This window comes from Schistocerca serialis, chromosome 12, assembly GCF_023864345.2.
Source record: "Schistocerca serialis cubense isolate TAMUIC-IGC-003099 chromosome 12, iqSchSeri2.2, whole genome shotgun sequence".
Lineage (NCBI taxonomy): Eukaryota > Metazoa > Arthropoda > Insecta > Orthoptera > Acrididae > Schistocerca > Schistocerca serialis.
Genome location: NC_064649.1, coordinates 148,579,263 through 148,592,692, shown reverse-complemented (window position 1 = coordinate 148,592,692; position 13,430 = coordinate 148,579,263).

The following is a 13,430-nucleotide window of genomic DNA, read 5'->3' as shown; positions in this document are numbered from 1 at the left end:
CACTACGACATCGGCACTGGACGTTCGTGCAGCTCTGATGAATCCCGATACCTTCTTCATCATGACGATGGGATGGCGCGAATCCGTCATCTTCCAGGAGAACAGCTCCTTGATACCTGTACTGCGTGACAGAGACAAGGTGGCGGCGGCACCACTATACTCTGGGGAACACTCAGGTGAGCATGCACGGGTTCAGTGGAGCTCGTGCAAGGCACCAAGACAGCCAAGGAGTGTCGCCCATTGATGGCAGACTACGTACACTGCTTCATGCCGATCACGTTTCCCGACGGCAGCCGCAATTCTCAACATGATAATGCGCACTGAAAGACCTGAGTCAAAACAAGGCCCAGGGAGTAGACAACATTCCATTAGAACTGCTGACAGCCTTGGGAGAGCCAGTCGTGACAAAACTCTACCATCTGGTGAGCAAGATGTATGAGACAGGCGAAATACCCTCAGACTTCAAGAAGAATGTGATAATTCCAATCCCAAAGAAAGCAGGCGTTGACAGATGTGAAAATTACCGAACTATCAGTTTAATAAGCCACAGCTGCAAAATACTTATGCGAATTCTTTACAGACGAATGGAAAAACTGGTAGAAGCTGACCTCAGTTTGGATTCCATAGAAATGTTGGAACACGTGAGGCAATACTGACCCTACGACTTATCTTAGAAGCTAGCTTAAGGAAAGGCAAACCTACATTTCTAGCATTTGTAGACTTAGAGAAAGCTTTTGACAACGTTGACTGGAATACTCTCTTTCAAATTCTAAAGGTGGCAGGGGTAAAATACAGGGAGCGAAAGACTATTTACAATTTGTACAGAAACCAGATGGCAGTTATAAGAGTCGAGGGACATGAAAGGGAAACAGTGGTTGGGAAGGGAGTGAGACAGGATTCTAGCCTCTCCCCGATGTCATTCAATCTGTATATTGAGCAAGCAGTGAAGGAAACAAAAAAAAAAAAAGAAAAGTTCTTAGCAGGTATTAAAATCCATGGAGAAGAAATAAAAACTTTGAGGTTCGCCGATGACATTGTAATTCTGTCAGAGACAGCAAAGGACTTGGAAGAGCAGTTGAACGGAATGGACAGTGTCTTGAAAGGAGGATATAAGATGAACATCAACAAAAGCAAAACGAGGATAATGGAATGTAGTCGAATTAAGTCGGGTGATGATGAGGGAATTAGATTAGGAAATGAGACACTTAAAGTAGTAAAGGAGTTTTGCTATTTGGGGAGCAAAATAACTGATGATGGTCGAAGTAGAGATGATATAAAATGTAGACTGGCAATGGCAAGGAAAGCGTTTCTGAAGAAGAGAAATTTGTTAACATCGAATATAGATTTAAGTGTCAGGAAGTCGTTTCTGAAAGTATTTGTATGGAGTGTAGCCATGTATGGAAGTGAAACGTGGACGATAAATAGTTTGGACAAGAAGCGAATAGAAGCTTTCGAAATGTGGTGCTACAGAAGAATGCTAAGGATTAGATGGGTAGATCATATAACTAATGAGGAGGTATTGAATACGATTGGGGGGAGGAGAAGTTTGTGGCACAACTTGACCAGAAGAAGGGATCGGTTAGTAGGACATGTTCTGAGGCATCAAGGGATCACCAATTTATTATTGGAGGGCAGAGTGGAGGGTAAACATCGTAGAGGGAGACCAAGAGATGAATACACTAAGCAGATTCAGAAGGATGTAGGTTGCAGTAGGTACTGGGAGATGAAGAAGCTTGCACAGGATAGAGTAGCATGGAGAGCTGCATCAAACCAGTGCCCATGCCACGTCGTGTTGCGGCACTTCTGCGTGCTGTTGGGGCCGGTACACGATATTAAGCAGGTGTACCAGTTTCTTTAGCCCCTTAGTGTATAATCGCAAGCAGCGCAAAAATGCTCCGCACAGAGATGGGGAATATATTCCCCTTTAAAGGCTCCGATAGAAAAGTGGGGAACCAGTTACCTCAGTCCTCATTCAGCCTTCTCTCCAAATATTTGCGAACACACTCGTACTGTTTTAACACAGGACGGTGTAAATCTTTGTACGCAATTCCTCTTTGTAGTTAAGCCGCCAAATCCAGCACCTCTTCTCACTGCCACCGTCTATACAGCGTGATTTTTTTCCACCTTGTAAAACTCTAAGGACTGATCGATGAGAGAATCCGGAACAAAAAAGGTCTAATGAACTTACGTCCAGAAGTGCGTGGTTTCCATGGTAGATGCCATTTATTCAATCGTACATTGTTACAGAGACTGCGGTCTAACACGCGCTGTACCATGCAGCCACAGTTACAATTTCTGTTGAAAATGGTTTCCATGTGCCTCAACTCATGCATAAAAGCACCGTAGCATGTTCCGTCTCACACGTTCACATCGGCCATCATCCGTAACAAAGGCAGCATGAAATCGTTGCCGCAGTTTCTCCACATCTGGTATGGGCTCTGCGCACACGATATTTTTGAGATGGTTCCATTACCAGAAATCGCACGAGTTGAGATCTGGTGAACGAGCAGACCACGAAACTGGACCATCTCTTCCGATCGATCAACCAGGGAAGATAGAATTAAATGCGTCCGAAAGTTAAGGCGAAGTCCGCTGGAGCTCCATCATGGAGCAGCCACGTAACCCTTCAGTTCATCAGTGGCATTTCTTCCAGCAGGGAAGGCAAAGTCATCCGCAAGAAACGCCGAAAGTTCCAGCCTGTTAGGAGACATCGAAGCAAAGCTGGTCCCAAAATACGGTCGCCAGTTATCCCGACCCACACATTCTGGCTGCACCTACACTGATGATTCGCTGTCACCGTACCGTGGGGGCTCTCGACAAAAAGGCTCTAAGCACTATGGGACTTAATATCTGAGGTCATCAGCCCCCTAGAACTTAGAACTACTTAAACCTAACTAACCTAAAGATATCACACACATCGATGACCGAGGCAGGATTCGAACCTGCGACCGTAGCAGCAGCGCGGTTCCGGACTGAAGCGCCTAGAACCTCTTGGCCACAGCGGCCGGCTGGTTCTGCATACTGGTGGTGGTGGTGGTGGTGTGTTGGGGCTTATGGGCGCTCAACATCGAGGTCATCAGCGCCCTGACACACATTAAAAGGAACGAATGTGGACAGACCTAAGAAAACTAAAGCACACACTCAAAGAAAGCAGGAGAAGAAGGAAAATATTACATAAGAAAGTAAAACCTAAGGAAAGGGGAAACGTAGCAACAAGAATGTCACAGGAAATTTATTGGCTGGCCACTTACATAAAATATGGGCGAGCTTGTCACACAGCGAGCAAATTAAAATCATCTCCCTAAAATCTTTGTAAAAACATTTGACAGGGCACATAACTTTAAAACTTTAACCACATTCGTCCGAGTGTGATTTGAATGCGGGGCCATCAACAAGTGTCAGCGTGCGAACCATCATCGATATCGCCTTTCGCAGCTGAAGGCCCACTAGTGCGCCCTTGATGACTGCACGACACTGAGTTTACGCCTGACCTGGGCTCATCATTACTGACATTGGACTGTTGATGAATTGAAACGTGTAGCCTGGTCGGACGAGTCTCGTTTCTAATTGTATCGAGCGGATACACACGTGCTGTTACAAAGACAACCTCATGAATCCATGGACCTCGCATGTCAGCAGGTGACTGTCGAAGGTGGTGGACGCCCTGTAATGGTGTGGGGCGTGTGCAGTTGGAGTGGTATGGGACCCAGAGCCGGCCGGAGTGGCCGACCGGTTCTACACGCTTCAGTCTGGAACCGCGTGACCGCTACGGTCGCAGGTTCGAATCCTGCCTCAGGCATGGATGTGTGTGATGTCCTTAGGTTAGTTAGGTTTAAGTAGTTCTACGTTCTAGGGGACTGATGACCTCAGATGTTAAGTCCCATAGTGCTCAGAGCTATTTATTTGGACCCCTGCGACGTGTAGATACGACTCTGAAAGGTGACACTTACTTAAGCATCCTGTCTTATCACCTGCATCCATTCATGTCCATCGTGTCTTCCGATGGGCCTGGGAATGCCCACGAAGTTAGAGGCGCCATGTCACTGATTGCGCGGCCTCTCGCGCCGGAGGTTCGAGTCCTCCCTCGGGCATGGGTGTGTGTGTGTGTTGTTCTTAGCATAAGTTAGTTTAAGTAGTGTGTAAGGGACCGATGACCTCAGCAGTCAGCAGCTTGGTCCTATAGGAATTCGCACACATTTGACCACTTTGCGACGGACTGGGCCAATTTCCAGCAGTACAACGCGATGCCCCACACCTCCAGAATTGCTCCAGGAATACTCTTCTGAGTTGAAACACTTCCGCTGGCCACCAAACTCCCCAGGCATGAAAATATCTGGCATGCTGTGTAACTTGCCGTTCAGAAGAGATCTCCACCGGCTCGTATTCTTACAGGTTTATGGACAGCCCTGCATTATTCATGGCGTTCCTTCCAGCACTATCTCAGAAAAAAATGTGTGTGACATCTTATGGGACGTAACTGCTAAGTTCATCAGTCCCAAAGCTCACACACTACTTAACCTAAATTATCCTAAGGACAAACACACACACCCAAGCCCGAGGGAGGAACCTCCGCCGGGACCAGCCTCACAGTCCGTGACTGTGGTGTCCTAGACCGCTCGGCTAATCCCGCGCGGTGCTATCTGAGACATTAGTCGAGTCCATGCCTCGTCGTCTTGCGGCACTTCTGCTTGCTCTTGGGGGAGGGGGGGGGGGGGCTATACGATTTTACGCAGGTGTACCAATTTCTTTCGCTCTTCAGTGTATACAGGTGTTACAAAAAGTTACGGCCAAACTTTCAGGAAACATTCCTCACACACAAAGAAAGAAAATATGTTATGTGGACATGTGTCCGCAAACGCCTACTTTCCATGTTAGAGCACATTTTATTACTTCTCTTCAAATTACCGTAATCATGGAATGGATACACACAGCAACAGAACGTACCAGCGTGACTTCACTTTGTTACAGGAAATGTTCAAAATGTCCTCCGTTAGCGAGGATACATGCATCCACCATCCGTCGCATGGAATCGCTGATGCAGCCCTGGAGAATGGCGTATTGAATCACAGCCGTCCACAATACGAGCATGAAGAGTCTCTCCATTTGGTGCCGGGGTTGCGTAGACAAGAGCTTTCAAATGCCCCCATAAATGAAAGTCAAGAGGGTTGAGGTCAGGAGAGCGTGGAAGCCACGGAATTGGTCCGCCTCTACCAATCCGTCGGTCACCGAATCTGTTGTTGGGAAGCGTACGAACGCTTCGACTGAAATGTGCAGGAGCTCCATCGTGCACGAACCACACGTTGTGTAGTACTTGTAAAGGCAAATGTTCTAGCAGCACAAGGTAGAGTATCCCGTATGAAATCGTGATAACGTGCCCCATTGAGCGTAGGTGGAAGAACATGGGGCCCAATCGAGACATCCCCAACAATGCCTGCCCAAACGCTCACAGAAAATCTGTGTCGATGACGTGATTGCACAATTGCGTGCGAATTCTCGTCAGCCCACACATGCTGATTGTGAAAATTTACAATTTAATCACGTTGGAATGAAGCCTCATCCGTAAAGAGAACATTTGCACTGAAATGAGGATTGACACATTGTCGGATGAACCATTCGCAGAAGTGTACCCGTGGAGGCCAATCAGCTGCTGATAGTGCCTGCACACGCAGTACATGTTACGTTTTGTGGACTGGCAAGACAGCCAATCCACTAGGACAGTTGGCCGAAGGGCACGCGTTTAAGCTCACGCAGGATGGCATGAGGTGTGGAGCAGGACAAGGTCTTTATAGTAGCAAAAATAGTACGTAGCTTCTGGAATACTTAACTTTAATCCATAATTGGTGAACATCGGTCTGACGGTACATGCATCACAAGATAAATAGCAATTGATAATGGCGCCTTGCTAGGTCGTAGCAAATGACATAGCTGAATGCTATGCTAACTATCGTCTCGGCAAATGAGAGCGTAATTTGTCAGTGAACCATCGCTAGCAAAGTCGACTGTACAACTGGGGCGAGTGCTAGGAAGTCTCTCTAGACCTGCCGTGTGGCGGCGCTCGGTCTGCAATCACTGACAGTGGCGACACGCGGGTCCGACGTATACTACCGGACCGCGGCCGATTTAAAGGCTACCACGTAGCAAGTGTGGTGTCTGGCGGTGACACCACATTCCTCCCCCGCAAATCGGCGTACGGTTGAGTTATGAGGCTTCCGCCCGCCGCGGGGAGGACCCATGTTGACGTATGCTACGAGGTGGGTAGCCTAACAACAGGCGAGGCTGTGCAACCCGCACCCTGCCATTCAGTCCGAGGGGAGGTAGGAAACGCCTGAAAACCTACTCCAGGGTACACGGCAACATGCGGTGTATGCGCCCGTAGAGAGAGAGGCCGAAGGGTCGACCTCCATCGGGGGCACCCGACGGGCGAAGACGACAGATGTTCCGGAGCGGGCAAGAGTTCCATGGCGGAGGACAACTGGTCACGGGAAGCGATCGGCGGCGCGTGACCCATGGAGGCGCCCGGCGGTGGCAGCGACGCGTCCACCGCGTGCGTCGCCGGCGGGAGAACAGGCGGCGGCGGCGGCGGCGGCTGCGGCGGCGCGTCGCCATGGGGCAAAATGGAAGGCATCGTCGGTAACACCTGGGGCTGAGGCGGGCCAGTAGATGGGTCCCCAGGGCGCTGACCGGACGGCACCGCCGCTGAAAGTGAACGGGGAGCGGCAGATCCTGTGCGACGACAGAGGCGCAGCTGATTGAGATGCCGACACACCTCACCAGAGGCCCCCAAAAACAGATACATAGCGCGGCCGAGGCAGCGAAGAATGCGCCCTCCGAGCCAACGCCGTGAACCTCGATAGTCGCGATAGTATACAACGTCGCCTGGAGCAAAAGCAGGTGGCTGCCGCTGCACAGGAACCTGATGCGGCGGGTGTAGCAAAGACATCAAGGTTCGATGAGGGCGACCGTGAAGCAACTCAGCCGGCGAATGACCATCTCGGGGCTGAGAGCGATACAAGGACAAAAAAGCAATAACGCGTCTTCCCGAAAATGCGACTCTTTCAACTTCAACATCTGTGACTTGAAACTCCTGACCAAAAGTTCAGCGCCACCGTTTGACTGAGGCGAAAACGGCGCGGACGTCAGATGTTGAATACCATTGGCCTTGCAGAATGACTGAAATTCTGCGGACATGAATTGTGGGCCATTGTCGGAAACAATAGTCTGTGGAAGACCTTCAATGCAAAAGATAGCGGATAACGCTTGGATGGTGGCAGAAGACGTCGTGGAAGACATCCGGACAACAAAAGGGAAATTACTGAATGAATCGACAACAACCAACCATCGAGCATTCCAGAATGGACCAGCAAAATCGATGTGTAAGCGTTGCCAAGGGGAAGTGGCTTTTGGCCATGCAAAGAATTTCCGCGGTGGTGCGGATTGTTGTTCGGCACACGCCATGCAAGAAGAACACATATTCGTAATCGCAGCATCGATTCCGAACCAAGTACAGTGCTGACGAGCAAGTTGTTTCGTTCGCACTATACCCCAATGTCCTTGGTGGAGAAGCCGTAAGACAGAGGACTGTAACGAACGTGGGACCCTGGACTGATCATTATCAGAACACAACAGCAAAACACCACGTCGTACAAAAAGTCTCTCCTTGTGAGCAAAAAATCGGCGAACCAACGGATCCCCGATCCGGGACTTTGACAAGGGCCATTGCGTAGCAACAAAACGCAGAACGGAAGCAAGGACAGGGTCGGCAGCTGTGGCCGTAGCGACCCGACGAAAATCAATCGGAAACGGTTCAACCACACCATTGGTTTCCGAATCAATGAACATGCAAGCAAGTTCGGAGGAATCGAATGCTCTATCCTCAGCAACAGGCAAACGGGACAACGCATCGGCGTTTCCGTGCTTAGCAGTGGACCGATACAAGATATCGTAGCGGTACTGCGAGAGGAAAATAGACCAGCGAATGAATTTCTGCGCTGTACGTGGAGGTACAGGCTTGTTCGGATGAAAAAGCTATGTCAAAGGTTTGTGGTCTGTGATGATGGTAAAGTGACGACCATACAAGAAATCATGAAACTTTGTAACACCAAATACGAAAGCCAATGCTTCTTTCTCGATCTGTGAATAATTTCTTTGCGCAGACGAGAGCAATTTGGATGCAAAGGCAATAGGGCGATCGTGCGAACCATCTTTGTGCGCAAGCACAGCACCGATCCCGAAATCCGATGCATCTACCATCAACAAAAGGGGCTTCTGGGGATCGAATGGCGTAAGGCAAGTATTGGAAAGCAACGCCGATTTCAACTGGCGAAAGGCGCGTTCGCATTCCGTCGTCCAGACGAACGGAAACCTTTACGGCGTAAGCGATGAAGCGGAGCTGAAATGGAAGAGGCGTGGCGCACATAGCGATGGTAGTAGTTTATTTTACCCAGCACACTCTGTAGCTGCTTCAAATTCTGCGGGCACAGTTTGTCAAAAAGATCTTCCGGGCGGGGTAAAGGAAAAGTTGCAGTCACTAGTTGTGGATTCACTGTTGCCTTGAAGTCCACATAAAGTCTCAATTTTCCTGAAGGTTTTTGCAAAATTACTAAGGGTGATGCCCAGAGAGAAGCCTGCACACGTTCAATTACACCTTGTGATTCCAAATCGTATAATGTTCTTGCGACCTCATCACGCAATGCGTGGGGAACATTGCACGCTCTGAAAAATTTCGGTTGCGCTTTTACTTTCAGTTCCAAATGTGCTTTATAGTTCTTATCACAACCAAGGCCCGGTGCAAAAATGTCTGCAAATTCTTCACATAGACGAGAAACACTGGCTGAAGGCACAGTCTGGTTCACTGATAGAACCTGATTTACTATAGACAAGTGAAACAATTGAAATACATCTAAACCAAACAAGTTCACTGCAGAAGAAGAACGAAGGACGTAAAATGACACAAGTTTTGTTTGTCCCTTGTATGTTGCAAGAAGGATGCACTGTCCTAACACAGGGATATTCTGACCAGAATAGCTAGTTAACTTAACATTTGTGAAACTGCAGCTCCGGTATCGAGCTGGAATGGTATGACCTTGCCATGAATGTCCAAGTCTACAAAATTTTATTGTCCTGCTGACGACAAGAGCGACTGTCTCGTGCAACGTGAACTGACACTGGTACAGAATCACTTGCGACCTGACGGGATTTCCTCGACGTCGACGCACGCTATTTGTGGGATGAACACAGTCACCGTTAGAGAGAGTGGCATGAACTACATGAACTTCCATAGGCGAAGTTTCACGAGCCTGAGTATGCTTGGTTCGATTCTGATTCCGGCGCGAAGCAAAGGGCCTGGAATGGTTTTGAGCGTCCGATCGGAGCTTTTTCTGGCAAACACTTTGAACATGTCTTCTTTTATTACAGAAAAAGCAAATAGCCTGGCGTGATGGGCAATTCTCACGCGAATGTCTAGTAGCACACCGCGGGCATGATTTTAGCACTGCATTTGCATGCTGGCGCGGCACACGTTTTGGAGAGCTTGGCGGCAGCTGCGCGGACGAGCGCGAGGGCTGTTTACTGTTCCGTGCAGCTCGCCCGGTGGGCCGGTTAACCCGACACACGGGTGGCGAAGTTTCAAATGATTCCTGAGCAAAGTCAAGTGTGTCCTGCCGATCCAATATGTCCATCATCTGTTGAAGGGAGGGACTGACTAGTTTCAAAATCTGTTCCCTTATACGAACATCAGAAACGTTCTGTGCAATTGCATCACGCACCATAGTATCTGAATAAGGGAGTCCACATTGACACTCAAAAGCACAATCCCCAGTAAGGCCTTGCAAGGTTGCAACCCACTCCCTATTAGTCTGACCTGCCGTACGTTTTGTACGAAAGAAGGTATACCGTTTGGCAACTACATTGACTGATTCTTTGAAATAAGCATCTAATGCAGACAAAATTTCTTCGTAGGACAGAGTTGCTATGTCGCGTCGGGGAAACAATTTGACTATCACACGGTACGTGGACACTCCGACACACGATAATAAGAAAGGCTGCCGCTCGTTACCTTGAATTCTGTAGGCGGCGAGATGGAATCCAAATTGGCGTGACCACTCCGTCCAGCTTTCCAGTGCAGCATCAAAAGGACGAAAAGTTGGTGCAACAGCGTGTTGTGGCTGTGGTAGCGGTGAAGCGGCGGCTGCGGCATCGTTTTGCATTGCACGTTGACCCTGGATGAGCTGTCCAACGGCATCCAGTAAGGCCAGCGTCTGCTGATTCTGCAAGCGATAAAATTCGGACAGTACATCTGGAGATTGTGGCGAAGCCATGACACAAGTAAATCAGGGCAATATCAATACGAACGCAAAATCCTCGTCGTCAACTGTTGTGGCTTGGCAAGACAGCCAAGCCACTATGAGGAAGCCGAAAGGGCACGCGTTTAAGCTCACGCAGGATGGCGCGAGGTCTGGAACAGGACAAGGTCTTTATAGTAGCAAAAATAGTACGTAGCTTCTGGAATACTTAACTTTAATCCATAATTGGTGAACATCGGTCTGACGGTACATGCATCACAAGATAAATAGCAAATGATAAGGGCGCCTTGCTAGGTCGTAGCAAATGACGTAGCTGAAGGCTGTGCTAACTATCGTCTCGGTAAATGAGAGCGTAATTTGTCAGTGAACCATCGCTAGCAAAGTCGCCTGTACAACTGGGGCGAGTGCTAGGAAGTCTCTCTAGACCTGCCGTGTGGCGGCGCTAGGTCTGGAATCACTGACAGTGGCGACACGCAGGTCCGACGTAAACTAACGGACCGCGGCCGATTTAAAGGCTACCACCTAGCAAGTGTGGTGTCTGGCGGTGACACCACAGTACGGAAACAACTCTCCATACAGTGACGTGGTCGACGTTACCTTGTACAGCAGCAACTTCTCTGACGCTGACATTAGGGTTATCGTCAACTGCACGAAGAATTGCCTCGTCCATTGCAGGTGTCCTCGTCGTTCTAGGTCTTCCCCAGTCGCGAGTCATAGGCCGGAATGTTCTGTGCTCCCTAAGACGCCGATCAATTGCTTCGAACGTCTTCCTGTCGGGACACCTTCGTTCTCGAAATCTGTCTCGATACAAACGTACCGCGAGACGGCTATTGCCACGTGCTAATCCGTACATCAAATTGGCATCTGCCAACTCCGCATTTGTAAACATAGCACTGACTGCAAAACCACTTTCGTGATGAACACGAACCTGTTGATGCTACGTACTGATGTACTTGATGCTACTACTGTAGAGCAATAAGTCGCATATCAACACAAGCACCGAAGTCAACATTACCTTCCTTCAATAGGGCCAACTGGCGGTGAATCGAGGAAGTACAGTACACACTGACGAAACTAAAATGAGCTCTAACATGTAATTAAGCGTTTCCAGACACATGTCCACATAACATGTTTTCTTTATTTGTGTGTGAGGAATGTTTGCCCGCATCTCGTGGTCGTGCGGTAGCGTTCTCGCTTCCCACGCCCGGGTTCCCGGGTTCGATTCCCGGCGGGGTCAGGGATTTTCTCTGCCTCGTGATGGCTGGGTGTTGTGTGACGTCCTTAGGTTAGTTAGGTTTAAGTAGTTCTAAGTTCTAGGGGACTGATGACCATTGATGTTAAGTCCCATAGTGCTCAGAGCCATTTGAACCATTTTTTTTTTTTGAATGTTTCCTGAAAGTTTGGCCGTACCTTTTTGTAACACCCTGTGTATTGACAGGTGTGCGGCTGTGACGTCTAGTGTTGAATTGGACGTTAGACAGGGATGTCCGGATACCGCCCATCAGCAGTGCAGCTAGAGGGACTGCCGCAACGTCACGTCTGCAGTGAGTGCACGGCTGTTGAGCTTTCTGCTGACGCACGCGGCGCGGAGGAATTGTCGGCCGGCTGTTTACCGCCAAGTGGCATAACAAGCCGCGCCAGCTGTGGCCGCTGCTCCAGAGGCGTAATTCGTCCGGCGGACGGGCGGATGTGATGATGTGATGCGACTTGATTGGTACTTTAGGACCCTAAACTGTGAGTTCATCAGCACCTTTACGTGACATAACTATTGACGACGCTCGTGAAAAACTGTTGTTGTTGTTGTCTTCATTCCTGAGACTGGTTTGATGCAGCTCTCCATGCTGCTCTATCCTGTGCAAGCTTCTTCATCTCCCAGAACCTACTGCAGCCTACATCCTTCTGAATCTGGTTAGTGTGTTCATCTCTTGGTCTCCCTCTACGATTTTTAACCCCCCCCCCCCCCCCCCGCGCCTCACCACTACTAAATTAGTCATCCTTTGCTGCCTCAGAACGTGTCCTAACAAACGATCCCTCCTTTTAGTCAGGTTGTGCCACAAATTCCTCGTCTCCCCAATTCTATTCAGCATCTCCTCATTAGTTACGTGATCTACCCATCTAATATTCAGCATTATTGCTGCTCCAATCTTCCCTCCAATACTAAATTGGTGATCTCTTGATGCCTTAAAGCATGTCCTGCACACTGATGCCTTCTTCTAGTCATGTTCTTCCACAAACTCCTCTTCTCCCAAATTCTGTTCAATACCTCCTCATTAGTTATGTGATCTACCCATCTAATCTATAGCATTCTTCTGTATTACCACATTTCGAAAGCTTCTATCCTCTTCTTGTCCAAACTATTTATCGTTCATGTTCCACTTCCATACATGGCTACAGACCGTACAAATACTTTCAGAAACGACTCTCCTGACACTTAAATCTATACTCGATGTTAACAAATTTCTCTTCTTCAGAAACGCTTTCCTGGCCATTGCCAGTCTACATTTTATATCCTCTCTACTTCGACCATCATCAGTTAGTTTGCTCTCCAAATAGCAGAACTCCTTTACTACTTTAAGTGTCTCATTTCCTAATCTAATTCCCTCAGTATCACCCGACTCAATTCGATTACATTCCATTATCCTCATTTTGCTTATGTTGATGTTCATCTTATATGCTCCTGTCAAGACACTGTCCACTCCGTTCAACTGCTCCTCCAAGTTCTTTGCTGCCTCTGCAAGAATTACACTCCTGGAAATTGAAATAAGAACACCGTGAATTCATTGTCCCAGGAAGGTGAAACTTTATTGACACATTCCTGGGGTCAGATACATCACATGATCACACTGACAGAACCACAGGCACATAGACACAGGCAACAGAGCATGCACAATGTCGGCACTAGTACAGTGTATATCCACCTTTCGCAGCAATGCAGGCTACTATTCTCCCATGGAGACGATCGTAGAGATGCTGGATGTAGTCCTGTGGAACGGCTTGCCATGCCATTTCCACCTGGCGCCTCAGTTGGACCAGCGTTCGTGCTGGACGTGCAGACCGCGTGAGACGACGCTTCATCCAGTCCCAAACATGCTCAATGGGGGACAGATCCGGAGATCTTGCTGGCCAGGG